Source organism: Suricata suricatta, chromosome 14, assembly GCF_006229205.1.
Source record: "Suricata suricatta isolate VVHF042 chromosome 14, meerkat_22Aug2017_6uvM2_HiC, whole genome shotgun sequence".
Lineage (NCBI taxonomy): Eukaryota > Metazoa > Chordata > Mammalia > Carnivora > Herpestidae > Suricata > Suricata suricatta.
In genome coordinates, this window is record NC_043713.1 from 41,630,807 (window position 1) to 41,656,161 (window position 25,355).

General features: G+C 35.9%; 1 pseudogene; it reads right to left on the reverse strand.

The window, feature by feature from the left end:
- Nucleotides 1–14,834, reverse strand: part of LOC115277417 — a 61,110-nt pseudogene extending 46,276 nt beyond the window's left edge.
- Nucleotides 14,835–25,355: the final 10,521 nt, after the last annotated feature.

Below are 25,355 nucleotides of genomic sequence, written 5' to 3' on the forward strand. Positions count from 1 at the left end.
CACTGTCAGGTGATACTCAGGATAAAAATATCTCTTTTAAGAGGCATTGAAAATCTAAATTGAGTACATCTGGCAACCCTCCTTTATTTACTCTTTGTTAAGCATCATAAAGTATCCTTTCAAGGCAGAGAGGGAATGATTTACATTTGCAAAGCCCAAGCTGATTTATTCCTAACAAATTTTGCTCACCCAGATGATTTGTGTTCCACTTTCCAAGATCTTTTAAACTAGTTTTCCAGGTGCAGAGGTGAGAGTTGCCAGTGTATAATTTTTGGATTACCCTTCACTCCCTTCTGCAAGATGCTCAACGCTTTGGCTACACTCCAATCTCCAGCTCTAGTCTCTGCATGAAAGGATAAATTACATATTTTTGTAATTATATAGAAATAAAAACACATTTTTACCAGTGAGGACGCCAAGTCTGCCAACTATCTTAAAACATCTTTATTCTCATGCACTTGAATCTAAAAATAACTTCTAGTTCAAATTAGATCTCTTTTGCAGGGTTTTACCAGCTTATAATGAATCTTAAAACACAAGTTCCCTAAATTTAAAACACATGGAATTAAATCGTATAATTGATGATCATTTAAGGAAAGACATTGCAAAGTAATTTCTCTAGACACCAGACTCAGGCCAAGCACTGGAAGAAGCGATTACATGCAATTATTCTATAGGGAACTCTTCCTTATCATAAATCTCAAGCTTACCAAGACACTGAAATAATGCTCACATGTATGATTCTCAACCAGTTACAAAATATGATTCCTAAATATTTTTTTAGTGTTTATAACATCAATTGAAGGTAGATATTACACCTGAAAGGTGGATTGCTAAGGTATGACTAAGCATTGCTACATTCGGTCATCAGGGAAACATTTGGAAATCTTGTCTACAGACTCCAGATGTGTGATTCTTCTCTGTACAGTGCTCCTACAGTAGCTCCTTAATTACTCAACTTCAGTACGTTAGTACCTTTAGCAATAATATAACAGAACATTATCCTAGGAACAGAGCATTAGCCAGCACATTTAAAATGGCATGTAAGATGAGAACTGTGCATTAAAATCTGAATCTTTCCTTAATTTTATCTGGAAAAATAATGTTATCTTTCTGTGTAAGTTGTTGAGAGTAATCAAATGGAAGAATATTATTCCTAGGAAGGAAATTAAGGCCAGTCAGAAATTAAAATTGCACAAGCATTAATCAATGGTAATTGATAATAGTTAATCAATAGTAGAATTAATAGAGATATTCCCACAAGAGAAGTAAATGAACATTGAGCCTTGTTACCTTTCATTGATCAAGGTGTAAATGTACACCTAGATGTAATGCATTTAAGCAGGTGCATTAGCTCTTCCCAACCTAAAAACCCAAATCCATGACCTCGTATTTTAAATGACTTATTAAAATGAAAATAGAAAATGATTGGAATTAACATCACTCTTTTCATGTGCTCATATACACCCTTGTATAGGTATCAAGTTCTAGCACTTTCAGCTTGCAATTGTTTTTTTTTAATTGATCATAGTAATACATAACAGTTTGAAAAGCCAGATTCTAACAAACAGTATGCAGTAAACCTTACCACTGCCTCAGTATCCTTCACCATCAGCTCCCCAACTCAAAAACAAGCATTTTAAAACAATACTAGACTTACTTAGTCTGATGAATAGCCTTAGAAGTTTAAACAGTTAAAAAAAAGTTTAAACTTTTGCTCTGATTTATTAAATTTATATATCATTTATTATTATTTCAATATAAAACGCCAAGCTTTTAAATTACAGTTCATGTTTCCAAACTCCACCTTCACAAATACTTATACCATGATTCTCAGTTTCTTCCTCCATTGGTCCCATATGCAAATGCAAATAATTATGTTCTATCAAATTTAGTTATTATGCCTTAAGAGCCACTTTAAAGGATGAGGACATAGGTGCCCCCTTTCCTCCAGCTCATCTTTATTCACCCACTCTATCTTTGCTTTTATATTCTTCTTTACGGCAAAAGTAAGTCTTCCATAATTTGTCCACAGCTTAATTAGAAAAGTATAATACAAATGTAAATGATAGTTCGGAGCAGGACCACATACTGTATTAATTACATGCTGTCTTTTATGGTTCCACTGTAATGGCCACTGAGTTATACCAAGTGAATATACATAACATACACATAATATATAATATATATACACATACATATGAATATTTATTGTATACATTTTTTATATATTTCCTTCTAACCTAAAAGAGATTTTAGGCTTACAAAATCATAATATTGGAACTTCTCTATCCTGTTATTTTATATTTATTACTTCTTGAATCTCACAACTTCCTCTCCCTCGGTTTACCTTTTTTTTTTTTAATTTTTTAATGTTTTATTTATTTTTGATACAGAGAGAGACAGAGCATGAAAGCAGGAGGGTCAGAGAGAGAAGGAGACACAGAACCAGAAGCAGGCTCCAGCTCTGAACTAGCTGTCAACACAGAGCCTGACGCGGGGCTCGAACCCACAAACGTGAGATCTGACCTGAGCCGAAGTCGGAGGCTTAGCCGACTGAGCCACCCAGGCGCCCCTCGGTTTACCTTTTTAATTTGAAATGTATCCTTAACTGATTTCCTAGGAAAGATTTTTTTTTTACTAAGTATATTCCTAATTCATTTAAGTTTTAAAATATTTTATTCCTTCCTCACATTTTAGTGTGTCTAAGTATATAAACCTACATTGAAAATCATTTTAAGAACTTTGAAAGCATTTTTCCATTTTCATATGTGATGCTAAGTTAATGATGGTCTGATTATCTGTCATTATAGGTGATTTTAGGATCTCTGATCTTTGTTTTGCTTATGTTTTTACAATAATGTATCTAGATATTTTAGGGTACAGTGCTTAGAAACACTTTTTAATTAGATTTGTTTCTCTCTTTAGTTTTGAAGGACTTTTTGACCATTTCACCACTGTTCTATTCATCTTTTTTCTTTAAGTTTATTTATTTTGAGAGAGAGAGAGAAAGAGAGAGATCACAATGTATGCAACAAGTAGGCAAAGTTCAGAGAGAGGGAGAGAGAGAGAGAGAGAATTACAAGTAGGATCCGCACCCAATGCAAGTCTCAACCCCACAACTCCACAACTGGAGCCAAAATCAGGAGTTGGCCACTCAACCCACTGAGCCACGCAGGGGCCCCGTCTTCATCTTTTGTACCAAAAAATCTTTTTTTATTATTTTTTAAACCTTCTACTTTTTTTGAGAGAGAGAGAGAGAGAGAGAGAGAGAGAGAGAGAGAGACAGCATGAGCAGGGGAGGGTCACAGAGAGAGGGAGACACAGAATCTGAAGACAGGCCCAATGCAGGACTTGAACCCACAAACCATGAGATCATGATGTGGGCTGAAGCCAGATGCTCAACCGACTGAGCCACCCAGGCACTCCCCCAAAACTCTTATTATTCAAGTGTCAGACATCCTGAAATGATCTCATCTTATCTCTTGTAAAGTATTTTGTTTTTATTTTAGTTATATCTAATGAGCAATTATTTCACATTAATTTCCAACCTTCCTATTGAACATATTATTCCAATCATAACTTCTAATTTTCATGTTTTTTTCTTCATTCTTATTTTTCTTCTTCGTTTTTACAATTCTTGGTAGTTTGTACAGGCAGAACATTACCAAATTTACTTATGAGATTTTTGCAATTTATTTTGCTCTTTAAATTTCTCGTATTTCATCACTTAAGTATTTCTTAACATATATCATCATCATTATTTCTCATTTTGCACTATTTTGATAGAGTTCTGGTGAGTCATGGTAGCCAATTCACAAATAATTATACAGAACTCAGAGTAGTGACGTGGGAGATTTTGTATTTGATAGGAAATGCATTAGTGTGGAAAATCATGGGGGGTGACTCCTGTACCGATTAAGAGAGATTTCACTCTGAGTCTCTATTAAACCAAATACCCTTATTTTCCTTAAACAGCTTTGTTATGTTTGTATTTGTATCCTGGAGTAAAATATCCAGCATAAAGAGTTACAGGAAGAGGTGTGGGTTTATTTCTGCCATATATATGTTCTCCATTAATCATCTTGGTCTTAGATCTGTTTCTTCCTCCCACCCATCAAAGCACCTGACATCTCTAGTCTGCAGCCTCTTTGGAATTTCTCTAAGGGAAGTCTATTTTTCATCAGTTACAGTTACCTCTACAAATGTTCTAGATTGTCTTTCTGTTCTTTGATTAATCACTCATCTATCTACCTCTTTTACTCTACCGGGAATTTGTTGAAATCTATCTTTCACTGATGTTCCCCCATACTCTTAATTGTGAGTTGATTTCTTCACTACTTTCATTTTAATTGAACACTGCAAACTGAAAAGGGGGAGGTGCAAATGGCTTGTCTACATTCTTGCCCTGTCAAACCTGCCTCCCAAACTAAAGAGCGAGCCCCTGAACTGCAGTGATTACCTCTTTTTATCTTAGCATTTCTATTGCCTATCATGGTGCCTGGAATGTACTATGTGTTTGAGAAGTATGTGATAAAAGAAAATAAGGTAAATTCTATCTTATTCCAAATATAGTACCTGAATATTGTTGCATTTCTACTGTAAAATTGTTCCAGAAAGCAAAGGCTATGCTTGCTGTATAAAGCAAAATGTTCCAGGGAAGTATGCCACCATTGCAAATTCTTCTAATAAAAGCTTCTGAGTTAACATGTTATAATAATGAGGAAATGGTAAATTTCCTTAATAAGGAAAATGGTAAAATCATGAGACTGTTAAATTAATAAGGCCTTTTATATATGAAATATATTTACAATGGAAAGCTCATTTAAGGGAAATACTTAATTTAAATGAAATCCTTGCACAGAAAAGCAGACATAAATAAATTTGGATTTAATGGCATGTCCTCATCAAATCCTCATGGCTGTACATTGTATAAAACATTTATACAATTATGTTTGTCACCAATGCAGTCTGCTGATAGCTCAGTAGCTCATTCTAAATTATTGCTTCAGAACAATAATCTTTAAATATCGCCCACATGATAGCTTTTGAAGGGTTTTAAATGGATAACATTATTATAACTTCTAGAGTGTTTATGGAGAACATACAATTTAGTTTAACATCATAGTGAAGTGCTGTCTTTTTTAAAGACAACACACACCAGAAACTGTGCTTTCTTTTTAAAACTCAAAATCTCAAGGATTGTTTTTCAAAAGGCCACTTTATACCTTTCACGAAAGAGAAAAAATAAGTTCCTACCTAAACGTCAACTGACACCTTGGTGCTATCCAGTTATCGCCGCATTTACAAGAGTTTTTCAGATGGGGAATATAGTCCTAACGATAATTTAATTGCATCCAATACTACAAAGTTATTTCAAGTGTTAGAACTTGAAATCAAAGCCTCTGGATTCTAGTACATTCTTCTACTCTCAGCAGCACTCTATAGGCATACATCCATATGTGCGGAAAAAGTGAGAAAGCAGGAAGCAATCTGAAAGATATTGGCTTAGATAGTCTTATGCTTTAAGGCTGGACTCCAGGGGCCCCTGGGTGGCTCAGTCAGTTAAAGCATCCAACTCTTGATTTCAGCTCAGGTCATGATCTGACGGTTTGTGAGTTTGAGCCCCATGTCGGGCTCTGTGCCGGCAGTCAAAATTCTCCATCACTAACCTCTACAAAAAATTCCAAGGAACAAAGCACTTCAAAACAACTTGGGTCTTGTAGGAAGAAACTAGAAATGTTTAGTGATTTCACATTTAAAGTTCCTTAAATGACCAGTAGGTTGTGGTCAGTGAAGGTTTGTGTCATCTTGAAGGACACATCCAAGTTGTTATCCACCTAGCAGTCCTGCTGACCCATGTCTAGATGAAAATACTTTCTTAGGTCAGAAGATGAAAGACTTAGGAGCACAGATGGTGCTGTCATCATACTGTCTTCCCAAGAGTTAGCGCATGAGAAAGAAAGATCTCAGACGTGAACAATGGACTGTGGAGATGGCATCAATAAGCAGGATCTTGATTTCTGGATAATGGAATTACATGTCAAAAATATGAGCTCATATCCAGGAGTGGAGTTCATCTCATAAGGATAGGAAATATTATTTTTACTAGAGTCTGGAAGGCCTGTTCAAGAGGGCTTTGGGCTAAATATAGATAAGTGAGGGAGAAAAATGTAATAAATGTCATGCAATGACTTGAAAATGAGCAAAGAGCAAAGAAAGGGAAGATGAATGACTTAAATGATGTCACGTATCATCGCAAAATGTCTAGCTGGGGTTACCTGCTTGCCCCTCTGGCCACTTGCCCAGGAATGTACCTTGACAACCACATTTTCATCTGCTCTGAGACTTTAGTGGCCTTGTAAAAAACACTTGAAACAGTCGTCTGAAAAATGTAACATGATTAATAAAAGATCGACTACTATTGGTTTCCATATGGAATAGTTTTAGGCAGAGGACTGTTATTGTCTGCATCAGGAGAATTCTACTCAGACATTATAAAGCATTTCCTGAGATTCAATAAGCAGTAGAATGCCACTGTTTTAAAACATAAAAGCTAATATTTTCCTAAATATTTGCTATAGGGGGCACATCATCAGTAGACACAATAGAGAATGGAAGTACTAGGATTCATTGGATGACCTCTACAGGTCCTTTCCAGCACTGTGTCTTGTGTCAGACAGTGATGCACATTAGTGATATGGGGAGCAAGAACTGTCACATCCATCTTACTTGATAGAGAATCTGTCCTTTGTATAACTATGATGTGTAACTATTTTGAGCCCTATATCCTGGTTCCCTGAGTTTTTACCTCAGCCTACAGTTGTCTCTGCTTGGAAGGCTAATAATTAACTCCACAATGTTTTGATATTCACATATATAATTATTACTTTACATTCTTCGAGCTCTAAAAATTTCTATCTTCTACTTTAGAGGTATTACATTGGAAAAAAGATATGCAGATATGCATTTCATTTGGAGAGAACACACACACACACACACACACACACACACACACAAATGTACATAAAAGTTACCTCAAAGAGGCTAGAAGCAGGCATTAAGGTTCCTGACATGAAGTAGAAGTCACCTGGTAGGAGAGTTTCAACATCTTTAAATAGATCATGGGATTTTTTTTCTAGTTTCCCTTTTCATGAAAGGTAATTAAATCAAGAAAATCAGCATGCGTTGGTGTGAGTGCAATGGCTGAGAATAATGAAAAACGAGGAAGGGCATATTGGGAATAAAAGGAAATTAAATGACATAATTTTTAGGAGAATAGAAGAAAAGGAATTAAGGAGTATTCAGATTACTCCAAAGTTGAGAGATAGCAATGCTCACTTTGAAGAGACTAGTGAAATAATTCTAATTATTTGTAAACACAGACTGTTAATGCCCACATGATGGTTTATTTTATGTATCAACTTGACTAGACCACATTGTTCAAATATTTGGTTAAAAAGCAGACTAGTTGTTGTGAAGGTTATTTTTAAACTAGATTACGATTTAAACCAGAGATTTAGAGTAAAGCAGGTTATTCTGGATGGGCCTCATCCAATCAGTTGAAGGCCATCAGAAGAAAAGACTAACTTCTCCTAAGAAAGAGAGAATTTTGTCACCAGACTGCTTTTGGACTAGAGCTGCAACATCAACTGGCTCTTCAACCTACAAGGTTGCTCTGGAGATCTTGGACTTGCCAGTTCCCATAATCAAAATTGTAAGACTCAATTCTTTAAAGTACCCCCAACACACACATCTTACTCTTGGTTCTATTTCTCTGATTAATACCCCACCAGTAATTACTCTTGTATTCCAGAGTGTTGGGCAATTTATTTACACCAGTCTTGACATTGAAAAAAAGGGTTTCATCAACGATGTCAGATACCAAGCTACCAGCCTTTCATCTATAAATGAAAATAAAATGTATGGTTTTGATTTAATTATTACTGTCCATAAAATTTTTTCTCAAAATGGTTTAAAACTTCTAAGTATTTTTTTCTTGAAAGTAGATAAACAATAAAGGTAATGTTTTCTACCACATTTATAAGCAAAGCTTAAAATCTGTTTCTTAATTCAGATACTCCAAGGTATGCTCAGGTTCCAAAGTTGACAAAACTTAATAATGAAAAACTACCACAGTAATGTCTTCACAATGTATGTTACTATGAGTCTTATTTAGGTCATGGGACAGAAAAATATTGTCCAAAAAGATCTATCTATCTATCTAATATAGATATATATCTACATATATATATGAACTTTCACTATATGCATTTGATATGAATGCATAACTTAAAAAAGGACATATATTTCAAGGTACAAACATGACATAGATAAATTAACTCTGAGATCAAGCCATCCTCTTCCAAAAAGGAACTTATTTTTAAAAAGAGTAGCTTACTATTCTTCCCTGGCCATTCAAATAATATATTAAATGTGCATCTCAAAGTCTTCACTGAAAAGTGTCTTTTTACAGAATGTCCTTTGCAAGAAGTTAAACAGTGAGACATTATCAGCTGCCATTAGGGAAAAAAATAATGATTTTCTAAGAAAAAAATATTGTTGCAATTTACTCATATTCCATATTTAATGAGATTATTTTAATAGAATGCTATGTGAAGAAGTAGTAGCAAGCAAACATCTAAGGAATTATTGGCAGCTTAAAACCTTTTTTGTTCTCTTTTAGAGAATAAACATCTGGGAAAGAAAAAAAGAAGCAATATTTTTATTGTCTTCCTGTTAGAAGATTGGAAATTTCCAAGTACATCTTACTGTAAGTGTCTGGTCTTTTATTTACTATCATTGTGTGTTACCACAACATCATATAAAACATACATGGGAAGAAAATAGTACCAGTATCAAATATTTGGGGAACAGGAGTTTCACCCAGCCAGTCTGACCTTTCATCCTGTGTTAGGATCAGTTGGAAGCCTGACAGATGTAGGTTGGCCTCTTCAATCCCATACATCACCAAAATCCACTCATATGATGTTATTAATATAGTTAACATTTCAACTCACTTATTTCAAGGGTTCAGAATGCTATACATCATGAAAAGATCAAGTGGCTGCCTTTCCTCTGACCTATTACAATTATATTTGATCCTGAAGATTGTCAAAGAACCTAAGCATCTGTTATTCCTAATGGTAACTCAAGTGTATTTGAAAAGAGCCAGCATAATCTGGAGAAAGAGACTCCGTTTCTGAAAAGTCATGATGACTTCTCATAAAATCAATAATAAAAGGCAAGACATGCATCGTTTTGCCTTGCTTCAGCAAAACATTAAATAGCAACAGAAAGAAGCATAGCAACTGACAGTGAACATTGTATGATTTGCACAGAATATTTGTAATTGATGTATCATAATATTTATCTAGCAGTGGTCATTATTTGAAGAACTATTTGCAAGTAAGTCTAGAATGTTTTGTGAAATCTGAAGAGGTCAGAGGAAAAAATGTGCATATGTAATATGTTTTAAAATAAGTCTCAGGGCTCCTGGGTGGCTCAGTCAGCTGAGCATCTGACTTCCAGCTCAGGTTATGATCTCACGATTCTTGAGATCCAGCCACGTGTCAGGCTCTGTGCTGATGGCTCAGAGCCTGGAGCCTGCTTCAGATTCTGCATCTCTGTCTCCCTCTGTCTCTCTCCCCTTCCCCCACTCGTACTCAGTCACTGTCTCTCTCTCTCAAAAATAAATAAACATTTAAAAATTTTTAAATAAAATAAAATAAAATAAAGCTTTAAGGAAAAAGACAGTTATTAGGGAATATTAGAAAAAAGAGAAGTTTAAGAAATACTGGAATAAGTAAGGGAATGAATCTAAGTGAGCAGGATCCAGCAAGGACTAGAACAGGAACAAAGAAGATTCCCTCTCCTTCCTCTAGAAGAGAATACAGGGACCTCCAGAAGTCCACATTAACTTTGCCAAAGCAGAGGTTTTGAGATGCACAATAATTCTACAGAAACCCAGCTCCCAATAAACTATCATAAAAATGCCCATGCTTTTGACTTGAATGTTTCTCAAGCTGACCACTGCCCAGAAGAGCAGCTCATTTGATGAGACATAGTTGCTACTGTGATTTAGTCATATGTTTGTAAAAATGTCTTGCTCCAAGTGATTGTATCATAATAGAAATTGCTGGCACAAAAGAATTCTTATGACTGGGGAACTTGAAATAACAAATGAATCATTGAGCAGGAAAGTCATAGGTAAAATTCCTGAAGATAAAAAACAAAACAATAAAGGCAAAGAAAGTCCACTCGCTTTCACCACTGAGAGGGGTGGTGACATTAATGTTACTTAACTATGAAATATGGTAGCCAGATGAATAAAAAACACAAGCATATGGAGGTAAGCTTTTTTCAGTTTCACATTTTATTAATTGAGTTTCTTATGTTCAGACTGAAGGGTCCAACCTAGCTAGTTTAAGTAGAAATTGGCACATTAAAGGACATTTTAGTTTAGAAGCAAGAAAGCCAAGGAAATGCCCAACTTACAACTCAGACTGTTCAGTAGAAATCCTACTACTACTGCTTGTAGTCAACCCCACTTTCCTGATAAAGGAAAGAAAAATGAAATGCCTTTATGACCATGTTTGTTAGAAAGACATTTCCCTTCCGACTCGTATAGGGACCCATCAACCTGGAAATCCCTAGCAACATGAATAGCCCTAGATGCAAGGAAGCCTAGGATATGTAGTCTTTAGCATTCAAAATTGTGAATAAGCTTATCCAGAGTACTGGTCATCAACACCATAAAGATAAGTCAAGATGAAATAGCCATCAAATGCTGGAAGGAGATTGGGAAGTTGTTAGAGGAGGTACTTGGGGAATTGTAGCCATACTTTCCTGAATGTTTCCAAGAGTTTGATAGAATTCTCTCTCTTAGATCACATAGATTAAACTCCATTACTCCCAGCTCTGCAATTATGTATTCTGCCTTGCATTATAATATCATTATAATGTCCTTTTACTCATTTTAAATAATTTTCTTATGAATGTGATACAGAAAGCTGCAAAAATATCTATACTAATATTTTATTTGCTTGTGTTAGAGATTTCTTTCAGTCAGTTGGTAGAACTGTAAAATCCTGAAACTTGCCAATGAGTCTTTATACCAAATGTTTTTTTTTATTACTTTTCACACAAGAAATGACAGTATTTCCATGCTAGACAACATGAGGTCATTTATAGTCAATTTAGCTCATGCCATTTATAATCAAACAACTACACTTTCACATTCAAAGCTATTTGTTACAAACTGAACAACATAATCTACACTATGAGGCAAGGTGTATGTCATAAACTTTAAACTTCATGACATATGGGTAAACATTTGAGAGCAAAACAAGTTTGATTTATAAGCATTCTAAAAATAAAATAAAATGTGAAATACCTGGGTATGAAATATCTCAGGGTAGCATAATCAGCACATTTTCCTGCTGCTTATAACCACTTTGGCACCTAAACATTGTATTCTTTTCACATATCAATCATTCTCCATGCCATTTACCTTGCATGAAGACCAGGAGACACATGCACTTTCACCTTGCTTTCCAACCTCATCCTATTGTTACCTTTGATAGATATCATTGTTAAATCTGAAAATGTTCTTCTGGAACTGCTGACATGTAACAATTTGCGGTCAGCTGCACAGAAAGAAAAACTCTACTTACAAACCTGAGGAGTGGAACACAATCGTATTTTTTTTTCAAAATTGTAATTATCTTCAGCCTTAGGCCCTTCAACATATTTTTCCATCTCATTTGTATACAGAATCTGTCATGCTTCAGTATTTGTAACCAGAGTCTCTGAAAATTACAGGCATAAGTGTATAGAAACTGTGCCTCTCATCTCTTCCTAAAGTGACAGTAAACCAAAAAAAAAAAAAAAAAAGGCATGAAGCCATGTTTATGCTTCTTAATCTCATAGCTCTAAACAAATAAATAAGCAAACAACCAACCAAATAAATAAATAGCTTGTTGGAACTGAATTTCAATGAATAGTCTAGCTTCTAAAGAGGATCTATTCCTGAACTGATTTCACAAACAATTGACTGACAAAGAATTTCTTCTTGATAGTTGGAGAGATGGAAGCTAGACATATTTTGTATTAACTGATTATTTTTATCTTTTGAAAAACCACAGAATGTTGTGTTTCACAGTCTATTGAAATGTAAAACAGCTTCTCTTTACCAAGAAGTGTAGCTGTTGTTGGTTAACACCTCATCAGTGAATTTCATAGACAGATGTTTTGTTTCCTCTCTGCACACTAGAGCCGAGTGTTTTTAGGACTAAAGTTCTTGGTCCTGTCACGTTAAACTATGACGGTCCCTGCGGCCTCCAGCTGATATGAAGACTCGAACAGCTTTATTTACTCCTGAATGTACTGGAGGGACTGGGGAGTGGGATAGACCATGAAAATTTTAATTTGAGCCAGCTGTGAAGCTTCCAGAGCCTCCCTCCGCAGCCAGTGCTGAGCTAAGATTAAACCAGGCAGAATGCCTGAAGAGATACTGAATAGGTTTGATACAAATTGCATTGTCCTGCTGGTTTGAAAGTGCACATTACTGGAGTCATTAACCATAATCATCCTCAATTACAAGCACTGTAAGCATGCCTACAGCAGCCAGTAAGTGTGGCCATTGTTTGCGAGCGATGTCCATAATCCATAAAGGTGGTGCCTCCCCTTGTTGGGCTTGAAGCAACCTCCATTCTGCCCCTTTCTTTTCTACTTTTCTGTGTTCCAATTCTCAAGCTTTATCTCCGAAAGAGTGAAGTTCAATGAAGTATTTTTTTCTTCTGATAATTCAATATTGTTGAAGGTGTTATTTTCCCTTATTCTAAGCTATACAGCGTGTGTGTTCCTTATGACAAGTTTCAGATTAGCTCTAGTTTGTACTATTAGCTTGGTCAACCTTTTAAACATAATAATTATGTTATCTAATTGTTATGCAACAAGACCATAAAGCTTCAAATAACAAAGGGGTGGTAAAAGACAATCAAATAGGTAATGTGATCCATAGCTATCACATTGCAACCTTTCATTATCAGAGTCTGTGTGCCTCTGGTTAAGGCTGAACTGAATAAGAGTTCAGGGGTATCTATTTTTAACTTTTGTTTTGAAATAATTTCAGATCAATATAGTGTAAAGTACAAAGAAGCACAAAAATAGTACAAAGAATTTTTCTACACCTTTTGCCTGCATTCCCTTAATGTTAACATTTTCCTCACATGCTTCATCCTTCTTCTAGTCCCTGTCTTTGTCTCTATCTATCTATCCAATCTCTCTATGTGTTTTTGCAAGTTTTAAATTTTAGGTATATTACCCCTCTAACTCTGACTTTATGAATTCAATGTATTTTTTAAAACAGGAAAAGTCCTTAAAATAGGCAAATACAATTATCAAAAGGAGGAAAATAGTATTTAAATTCAGTATTATCTAATCTACAGATCTTATTCAGATTGTGTCAACTGTACCACAAATATCCTTTCCTAGCCCAAGATCCAATCTAGGATGACACATTACCCTTAGTTTTCATGTCTGTCAGACTTCACATGACATTATGTTATTAAAGAGTTCAGGCCAATTATCTGCTACAATGTCTCTTATTTTGAGTTTAACTAATGGTTCCATATTATTAGTTGCGGGTATATAATTCTTTCAAAAACACAGCAGATATGATATTGTGTCCTTCTCGGTCTGCCATTCTAAGGAGACACCTGTACTGATTTGTCCCATCACTGATAAGGTACATTTCCAACTATGGCTTAATGTTGTGTCTGCCATGTTTCTTCATTGCAAAGGTATTATTTTCTCCCTTATAACTAACAAGCATCTGTGAAGAGATACACCAAAGACTATGTAAACATCCTGTTCTCATCATACTTGTGCCCACTGATTTTAGCTTCTTGCTTTGAGATTATTACTGCTGTGGTTGCAAACACATGGTAATTTTTCTAATTTCATGTTTCCTCCACACTCATTACTTGGAATTTTACTTAAAGAGCTCTCCATTCTTCCTATTTATTCCTTAATTTCATCGTATACATATGCAATACTTGATTCCTATTTTGATTTTATGAATTATAATTTGTTATCAGTATGTGGGGGGCAAATGCTCTTATATCTGAAATACCTCTGTTGTACCCAAGTTTGTAAAATCACCCCAAAACAAGCACCAGAGACTGCTAGGGAGACCGAGTCACGCCTGCAAAAACAAAGGGACTTTATTACAAGCTTAAGCTCGGGCTCACAATCTCCAGCCCACCCGCCGGCCACGTGGAGAGAGCCCCGAACAAAGGCAGGGCAGGGCCTTTTATACCTTTGGGAGGGGGCATTATAGGAAATGATGACAGGTGTACAGTGATCCAATCCCTACCCCCCATCAATACTGGCAGTTGTGGGAGCCAATCAGGACATTTGGAGTATTAACCAATCAGAGTGGGCCCAGGACGCCCCATGTGGGGCGTGACTAGGCCCGCCTCTAGAAAGGTCAAAGGTATCAGCTGGCCTCTCCCTATTGGGCGCTGCAGGAGTTGCCCCTCCTCAAGGTGCGCCCCTTCTGGAGAAGCCGGAGCCTTCCCCTTCAAGTACAGGGGAAGGCTGGATCGGACCTGTGGCGGGTGGGGGACCGCCCCCCCCGGCTGGCGACCGCTCTTCCGCCGGCGACCAGCTACTGCCAGGGGCATTTCCACCAAGGCAGTGCACCGCAACGGGCTCCGGACGGCTGGGAAGGCCGGGTGGGGAAGGCCGGATTGGACCTGCGTCCTTACACCTCCATCATTTATGAGTATGTCTTCACCTCCTAACACTATAAAATGTTTCAAGTGCATCTTATACTTTCATGTATTAGTCCTGGAAGAAACTATATATACAAGAAGTCGTGTGTCTCTCACAAGAGAATGGACTTTAGAAACAAAAGTCTGGGTGTAAGATTTGCTCATTTGCACTGGGATATCATTGTTTCAGGATCTGTCAGAGCTAGCAAATATGCATGTGTGCATTTTGTCTATTTCTATATCTATCTGTGAACGTATATAAATCATAGATTCATATATCAATTCTCCAGGTGCAATCCAGCTTCATTATAGTCATTTTCGTCTTCACCCTTTCCATATTTGTAATGTCTTTCTCTGGCAATAAGAAATCTCGCTGCTCTTCTCTAGAAGTTGTTTTATATTTCCTTCAGTTGTTTCAGAATTGCTCATCCACACCATGTAGAAACAGGCCTGCTAACAGATTCCTTATCTTTTTGTTACTGTTTTTGTTGTGTTTTGTTTTTTGCATTTAATTCCTCAGTTTTTAATTTTTAAAACATTTTCTGCTTTAGGGGTGCTTGAGTAGCTCAGTTGATTGAGCCTCCAACTCTCGATTTTAGCTCCAGTCATGAACCCAGAGTTGTGGGATCAAGCCTTGTAACAGACTCCACACTAAGAGTGTAGTCTGCTTAGGATTCTCCGTCTCCCTCTCCTTCTGCCCCTCTCCCTTGCTCACATTGTCTCTTTCTAGAATAAATAATTATAATAATCTTAAAATGTTTTCTGCTTTAGAATTTAAATTTCTGATTCACTTTTTTAAATGTCCACTGCTTGTTTCCATATATTTAACCCTTCTGGAATTTTGTCTGTTTTCTTCTGCCTTTTTTCCCCCTTTTTTCTTGAAAGTGGTTTTAGAGGAAGTATAAGCTTGCCACTGGGTCCATTTGTCTCTTTAGCCCATGCCCATGGCTCAGGCTGTTGTTGGCATGTGGAGATCACCTGCTGGGAGCGGGCACTTTTTGTGTTGTGCTTTTTTTTTTTTTTTGAGAAGGTAATTTGTTATTTTGGTGTTCTTTGTTCTTTGACCATATTATTTTTGTGTAGTATTCTTTGGTGTTCTATTTTTTCTACATTGTTTTTGGAGGAACTATGGGACGACGTGATTTATGTGGTTTCCTTTGTCCATGGTAATACGTAAACGTATTTAAAATGAGGGGCTTAGTCAGTTAATGTCTGACTCTTGGTTTGGGCCCAGGTCATGATCTCGCAGCTTGTGAGTTTGAGCCCCACATTGGCCTCTGTGCTGACAGTGCGGAGCCTGCTTGGGATTCTCTCTCTCCCTCTCTCTCTGCCCCTCTCCCACTCACTCTGTCTGTCTTTCTCTCAAAAATAAATAAATAAACAACAAAAATTTTAAGTATTTAAAATGGTAAGTATAATTGCTCTATATTTTACTTGTTTATACATTTTGCTCTTGGAGACTTTTTTTAGTCAACAAATACTAAGCACTATGAAAAATGCTTGATATAAATGCTGTTTAAGGGAAGAAGTCGTGTTTCTTGTCTCTAAGGATGAATAAGTATAGTGTAGGAGAAGCAAAACCTGGTATCGAGAATATCAGGAATCATCTATAATACCGTTAGTTACCGTTGGGTATTTTCTGTTCAGTTAACCTCCATGGCTTTTGTTTTGGAGTCTGACAGTTAATCTCACTAGATTTTTTGTCCCAGTTCAGTCTTTCCAGTGGGCAGAGTGCAAATTACATGGGAAGTTCACTCAGACCCAAGTGGATTCACTTTTGTATGTACAGTTGTTGCTGACATTTCTTGCCAGCTCTCTTTCAGCAAAAGAAAATCAACTCAGCAATTTATGAAATTATTGAGCCTTTTTAATAGCTCTTCTCAAGCAATGAGAGAAATATCAATAGATTTTTTTGCCAAAAATATGCCAGTCCTTGATATTTAGTTAATAGTTCTTGCAAAGCAAAAATTTATATAGTTTTAAATATCACTGTAAATTTACAAATTAAAGTATGTGAATGTCACCAAAAAAATTATTTTATTCCAGAATTTACCTAATAATGAGGCTATTAATATGCACTTAATCTACAACTTGAATTATCAGATGAATAGAAGTAATTGAAAAGAAAAAAAATTAATTAGTTGATAACTTGGTGTTGTGGACCATGTTTTTGTTCCCCCACCTGAAACTTCATATGCTGAAATCCTGCCCTACAGTGTGATGGCATTAGGAAGGGTATCAGAATGACTTTGGGTGGTACTTAGGTCATGAAGATAGAGCCCTCATGACTGGGGTTAGTGGCCTCATAAAAGAGACCCCAGAGAGTTCTCTTTGGTCCCTTCTGCCATGTGAGGATACAAGAGAACTGGGTCTAAAACCCACAGGATGGCCCTCACCTGAACTTGACCAGCCTGGCACTCTGATCTTGAACTTACAGACTCCAAAACCATGAGAAATAAATTTCTGTTGTTCATAAACCTGTCTATGGTACTTAACTGAAATAAGACACTTGGCTAAGTAATTTGTCTGTCTTGTTATTTAGAGTAATTTTTCTAAACTACTAGCGAGGAGGAAAATAAACACACACGCATAATATGAGAGACTCTTTTTTTTTTAGGAAAATAAAACAAAAAAAATCTGAGCATATTTTATGTCCGAAATGTTAAGCAATTAACCTCTTTATCATTTATCAGATATTAGAATTTATCATTCTCTGAGATAGATTATTTTTCACCACCTTCTCCACAAAGACTGCTTGGAATGGCCTGTTTCAGGTGATCCTAATATTAATAGCTAAACTCAAGTAGTGTTTGCTGAGCTCTTTCCTAACTGCTTTAAAAAAAACAATGCATTATCATCCTTACAATGCCCTATGGATTAGGCCCTAATATCATACCAGTTTTAAAGATTAGAAAACTGAGACAAAGAGTTTAAATAACTTGTTTAAATATCTAGCTAAGTTCTATTAGCTAGCCAGTGGAAGAACAAGTCATCATATGAATAACAATCATGCATTTACAGCCTATAATAACTTGGTTACTAAGAGGGATTTGGTTTTAGCTTCAGTGTTCATGACTTTTGACTAGCAATATTGAAAACCATGATGTATAATTTGGGAATGTGGTATATTCACATTTGACATATCCATAGAAAATAATATTTTAAATGACTATTAAAAATCCTAACAAAAACAGTGCTGTAAAACAACAAAATTAACCCAATTTTTTGCTGAATGTTTTCAAATTTTATGCCTTAACTTACAGTGCTTGATTGATAAAACTCACATCTTGGAGATTAAAATGCTACGTGCATTGTATGCATTAAAAATAAGATTTCATGGGGTGTCTGGGTGGCTAAGTTGGTTGAGGGGTCTTACTTCAGCTCAGGTCATGATCTCACGGTTTTTGAGTTCAAGCCCCATGTCGGGCTCTGTGCTGACAGCTCAGAGCCTGGAACCTGCTTCAGATTCTATGTCTCCTTCTCTTTTTGCCCCTCCCCTGCTCACGCTCTGTCTCCTTCTTTCTTTCTCAAAAATAAATAGACATAAAAAAATAACATTTCTTACCTGATTGTATGTGTAGTAGAGCAGATGTTGTTTTCAGTTTGTAACTTCATCCAAAAATTACCCCACCTTCATTTCTGAATTCTTTTTTAAAATTTATTTTATTATTTATTTATTTATTTAAATAGTTTATTGTCAAACTGGTTTCCATATAGCACCCACAAGTGCCCTCCTCCATTACCACCACCCCCCTTCCCCCTCCCTCTTCAGCCCTAGGTTCATTTTCAGTATTCAATAGTCTCTCGTTTTGCATCCCTCTCTCTCCCCAACTCTCTTTCCCCCTTCCCCTCTCCCTGGTCCTCCATTAGGTTTCTCCTGTTAGACCTATGAGTGCAAACATATGGTATCTTTTAATTAAGCCATTCTCACCCTGGATTTACTATCTACTATGTGCAGGCCACCTGTAAATTAGTGAAATACAAGCCACAATCCTGTAAAAAACAAAGCCCTTTCCAGACATTTGAACTTATAAAAGTTGGTATTTTAAAACTGTGTGATACCCTGCAATCTTAAGAGTGACACAATAGAATTACAACAGCAATATAAACTAGCTTAATTATATTTTTCGAAAATTACTCAAATGGCGTGCAGTGATTCTGTTCCGGGTAAGAGGCCTGGGAACCTGGGGGGCGGGGGGGGGGGGGGTCTAGGAAAGAATCTTACAGCACCCCTACGTACATCAAGTGGCCAGAGATGCAAAGGAACATTGTAATCCAACCTTTCTATTCTCACGTCTGAGGGGAAAGCTAATAATATCTGATAGGGGAAAATGTTGAAAAAGTTATTATTATAATTAAAAAGAATGCATGGGCAAATTAAAGGAGAATGCATGTCATTAGAACGAGTCATAAAGAGTTTTATGCACATTGGTAAGCTATCTCAGAGACGTTTTTTCCCTCTTTTCAACATCTGTTTTTTACTGTATGATATAAAATTATAAAAGTCTTTGGAGCTCATAGTGTTTTAAAAAATGTAGCCCACAGGATTTTTACGTCAACTCATTCTGAGTATTTATTAGAAATGCAACTTTTTAGGTCCTGTCCCAGACCTACTGAGTAAGAATCATAAATGGTTGAATCTAGAGAGGTGTTGATTTTTAAATCTCACAGGAAATTTTATGTATCTAAAAATTTAGGATACACTGGAATAGAGACTGTACTAACCCAGGAAACATTTAAAAAACGCACTATTCTTACTCATGGATTAGGCTCAATTAGAAGGTTGAATAATGGTTGAAATTGCATGCCTGCCCCATATGCCTGCACATTGACATTTCGGTCCTTCCACAAGAGTATCAGTATAGAGGAAAGGAGAGGAGAAAAAAAATATCTAAATTATATATACACACACACACACACACACACACACATATACATACATATATATACTGCTAAAATTACAAAAATAAATAATGAAGTGGTGAAAATATCACAATAATCCAGGAACACCTGGGTGGCTCAGTCGATTAAGTATCTGACTTCAGCTCAGGTCATGATCTCACCGCTTATGAGTTCGAGCCCCGCATCAGGCTCCATGTTGACAGCTCCGAGCCTGGAGCCTGCTTCAGAGTGGCAGCTTTGCATGCCAATTCAAAGACTCTGATGCATACACAAGAGGTACTAAGCCACAAATTATCTATTAGTGAAGAAACTCAAAATATTCATCCTACGCCAAATAAATCAACATTCAGTAAAGCTTCATAATACCCCATAAAAAAACAAATACTATAATATATTTTCATGATTTGTTCAGTATTTTGGTGGTGAAGGGTTTTTTTTAATGATAATAACAATGGCTTGTATTTATTGAGTATTTGACCATTTTGAAAATACTTTCAAATATATTTGTTTATTTGATCCCAAATAGAATGAAGTGCAGGAAGCAAGGCATGTGTTATCACCATTTCATCAATAAAGAAAATGAACAGGATATTTTTCTTACTTTACTTGGCTAACAGGAGTAATTATTCCTTATTCAAAATCAGATTCTAAATCGATAAACTTCTCTTTGAATTATTATTCCTATATGATTTTTTTAGTTTATTTATTTTGTAAGAGAGAGAGAGAATAAGCAGGGGAGGGGCAGAGAGAGGAAGAGAGAGAAGCCCAAGCAGGCTCCACAGTCAGTGCTCTCAGCAGAGTCAGATGTGGGGCTTGAACTCACCAACTATGAAGTTATGACCTGAGCTGAAATGGTCAGACACTTTACCCACTAAGCCACGAGCTGCCCCTGAAATTTATATTTTAAGTGAGGACTCTTAGGAAAAAAAACAGAGGTAGTAATCAAGATAACCATAGTTGCAAGGAAAGGAGAATTTAACAAGCTTGTTCTACTCACTCTTTCTGATGTCATATTGTATCAATTGGATTCATTGTCTACTGACTTTGAAAAGCAAATCTAAGCAAATTTTCCTCAGGATACACAATACTCCAAGGTGAGACTCAATGAGTGAGAGAAATATCTTGACTTTCCAGGTCTCTTTGAAACAAAATCCAGTTAATAGATTTTTATCCCTCCATAATGCATGGCACTCAGTGTTTATCAGAGATGTAGAACCAAACCAATAACAAGTGCTATATTAAAAAGTAACTTTTTTCTGAGGTAACATTTTGAAGTGCAGAAGATCATAAAGCATTTCTAAACTTTATCTCTATATACCATCACCAAAAGAACAAGGTAATATTGTAGGTATAAAAACTTACCAATACACACAGTCTAAGGGCTAATCAGGAAAATAAATAAGGAGATAGTTCTAAAATAAAGATATGCTATGTGACTAAAATGGATACTCTTAACAAACAATGACTGCACAAGAGTGCATGATTTGGGAAGCCTGGGTGGCTCAGTTAGGCGTCCAGCGTTAGCTCAGGTCATGATCTCATGGTCCGTGAGTTTGAGCCCTGCATTGGGTTCTGTGCTGACAGGTCAGAGCCTGGAGCCTACCTTGAATTCTGTGTGTGTGTCTCTCTCTGTCCCTCCCCTACTCGTGCTCTGTCTGTCTCTCTCTCAAAAGTAAATAAACATTAAAAAAGAAAGAAAGAAATAGAGTATAATTCAAGTTCAGTAGGAAGTTGAGATTCCACAAATGATTCACATGTACAAGTCATTTTTTATATACTGCTACCTAATCTTTAAAAGAGGAGATCGTATCAAACCATATGAAACCTGTTGAAAACTAGATTAGGGAATCTTTTTTTGGAATGGGATGTATTCAGCAATATGACTAAAATACTTTACAAACTCAGCAATCCACTAAGCTTTCCACTTTTTTTTTTTTGGTTTGTTTGATTTAGTATGAGTGTACCCTTTTATTGATGGAAAATTGCACCACTGAAATATTTTATACTACAGTCTATTTCAGAATCCCTGGAGGTTTAAATAACTTAAAGTCACTCTTTGAAGAATAGCAATTGACCTCTGAATAGGTCTTACTTTACAGCATTCTTTACTTCCAGAAGAAATCAGAGCCCCGGAAAGATTTAGGAAGTCAATCAAATTTTATAGAAAAAAAACCCACAATAATTCATCCAATAGTTTATGCCAGTAGTCAAAAATGTGATATGATTTATGTCAACTTTCAACTCTCCTAGAATTAAATATACGATTTTCAGCTGATGTGATGGCTAATCACATGTGACCACATTGAAATAATACAGAGATCCATGAGTTTAGATGAACATTATGAAAATAGAATGATTGTGCAAATCATGTGAACATTTTCAGTGAGTGAAAATAATATTGTGTCCCTGAGAATTTCACCAGTCCCACTTGCAAATCCAAGTAATCCATTTCTTATCAGATGTGACATTTATGAGAGGAGTTTTGAATATAGAGTAAGGGGGGCTGAATTGGCATTTGGCAAGTGACATTTCAAAGTAGGAAATTAAATTACAAAGAGGCTAAATGTTGCACCACAGAACCAAAGGGTTTGCCAGGAGCAGAGGCTCCAAAGTCATTTTCAGTCTATTCTCTAAAGAATCATTTCACAGTTTATGCAGAAAACCCAACATTTCAGTGGCAATTAACAGAAGTTAATCCAGTTGACTGCCTGTGGAATAGTCTTCATAAACCCACAGAATGTGAATTAACTGTCCATCATGAAATTAAAAAAAGATCCATAGAAGTAGATTCATCACACCAACAAGAGAAATAGAGTGGTGCATTTTACACTGATGAGATGTGAAGTCATTTCACTTCAGCCAATGTCAAATAGAATGCACTCACAACAAATACCAACACAGGAGGCTTGTACGAAACATTTTGTTTCATGATTTAAAAAAATATCATCTAGCCAATTTATATCTAATCTCAGTAATACCAACCAGAAAGGAAATTTTCATTGCTGTCAACATGCAAATCCTCTATAATTTAGGCTGGGCATGCAATGGTCTGTTTTCTAATTAATTAATTATTCCTGCTACTTTAATTAGTTCATCAGATACTACCAAACAAAAATATGAATGAACACACAAAATTAGACCTGCATAAGCAGTATAATTATTTTAATCAAATAAAAACTATACTCTAAGGAAAATTTCTGCCCATGAATTTCAGAATGTCTCATAAGCCTCTACTATCTTCTTAAATCCACATTAATAAAATATTAGTAAATTTACTTTGTTATCTTAGTATCTTTCCTCAGAGTCCAAATTAAATGATGCTTCTACTAATTAACTGCCCAATCTTGGGCAAGTCAACAGAATTTCTTTGCCTTGTCTTTCTCAACCATAAAACAAACATATCCACTTAGATGATTTCCAATGACATGTCTAGATTTCTTATACTAAAAGGTTTTTATTATCCCAACTATCATAAAACCTTCTTAAGTAATTGTATAAAATCATATTTTGAAACTAATTCTATTATAGAAATGGTGAGTAGTAATCTATAATCTAGTGGTAATGTATTTTGTAATTAATTAATACCACCATTATACTATAGATCTCAAATAGTCTAATGTTTATAATATGACATATACACTGATATTATAAATATTTCATAAAATGAAACTTAATATTTGAAGATCCAGAAAAAGAGTTGTGCATTCTAGAAGCAGGTAGAAGGTAGTCAGAGTCATTTTTGATTCTCCCTAACTCGAACTTCCTCTTACGACTCTAGTGTTCCCATTGTTACACCCACCTAGGCCCCTAGATCAGGAAATTCACCACCCCTGTATTTGTCTGGGTTCATCTCCTACATATAATCAGCAGTAAATTCTGCCGGTGAGATCTCCATATTGTGACACAAGTTATTCAATATTCTTTGATTACTACATTTGCAAATTTGTCATCTTTCACTGAATGATTTCAATAGAACAACCTAATAGCTCTCTTTTTTATTCCTCTTTCAAGTTTATCCTTTACTTAGTCACCAAAATCTTGTCCTCTAAAATCGACTCTTGTTGATGATTTCCTAAGTTCCAAGTCTTACATAATCATTGATTACCATGCTACTTTCCTCAAACTTTACACCAGAGTTGGTGACACAAATAAGTAAATTTAACAAATCTGGCTTAAAGATGCATTTTGTTTGATTATTGCAAAGTGTATGTATGTACGTATGTGTGTGAGCTGTGAACAAATATATATATTTATACCTAAGATGGACATGAATTTCCTAGTTCCCTAGTGTCTTAGTCCCAGCTGCTTTACATTTGATAGCTGAAAAAGAAAATTGACTGTTTGAATATAGCTACTTAGAGGTCTCCAGACTCATAAATTAATGTCATTGCACAGGTTATTCCTACTACTTTAATGTAGTCACCCAATTTGTGAATCTCCATTTGCTTTTCAAAACTTAGCTCAAGCATTGAATTTCTAGGAATGCTGCCATGAAATCTTTTCTATCTCAGTGCTTTGTCAACCCTCATACATGTCTCTACAACTTGTATGTGCTTAATTTCTTTTTTTTTCAAACTTGTGTTATAAATTTTCACACTTAAAAAATTCTGTATCAATTAAACTTAGCAAATTGAGCATAATGCACTCTTTTAATCTCTTAATTCTGTCAGCAAGCTAGTACCTAACACATGGTGGGTGCTCAATGAAAGAATAGAATCAGTGCATTTCTGGTGCGCCTTGGTGCTCAGTGGGCTAAGCGTCCAGCACTTGATTTTGGCTCAGGTCATGATCTCACGGTGGTGAGATGGAGTCCCATGTCAGGCTCTGCACTGACAGCATGAGCCTACTTGGGATTCTCTCTCCCTCTATCTCTGCCTTTCCCCCCACTCATGTGTACGCATGCTCTCTTCCACTCAAAATAAACATTTAAAATAGAGAGTCAATGCATTTCTCTAGACTTGAGTTTCATAAATTGATTTTACCTTGAAACACCTTAAAATATACAAAGTATTTATAAAATAGTAGGAAACATAATGGGCATTAAATTAACAAAATTAAGGCAAAAGGATCAATAAGAGAAATGTTCAAAATGTGATACATGTTTAACTGCAATAAACATTCAGTATGCCCAATAATATATTTTAATACATATTTAATATAAAATTAACATTTTAAATAAAGACATAATATTGACTAATAATTATTGAATAGTACTTTATTCCTCAGTTTTCAATCCTCCAGGGACTACCTTCCTCATTCAGAATAAAATCCCAAATCCTCACCTTATATTTAAACCTCCACACCCCAAATGCCTTTGGTTTCCTCTTCTATTCTCCTCCTTTCCTCTCCAGCCACATCGGCCCTTTGACCTTCCTACATTTTTCCAGTGATATTAAACACCTCCTGGGTGTTTTGCTCTTCTCTACTTTTCCTTGAACACTCTGTCCCAGTTATCTCATGGCTCACTGCTCGCTCATTATGTCTCTTCTCAAATAACCTTTAATCTGAGAGGCCTTCTCGGAATATCCGTGTAAGTGGCAGGCCGCTCACACCCTGTACTCCACCCTCTTTGGCGGCCTGGTTCTTAAAACTAATCAGAATTTGACAAATAACATATATGCTTCTTCCTCATGTGAGATCTGAGTCCCTACAAAACATAAGCTCCACAAGGGC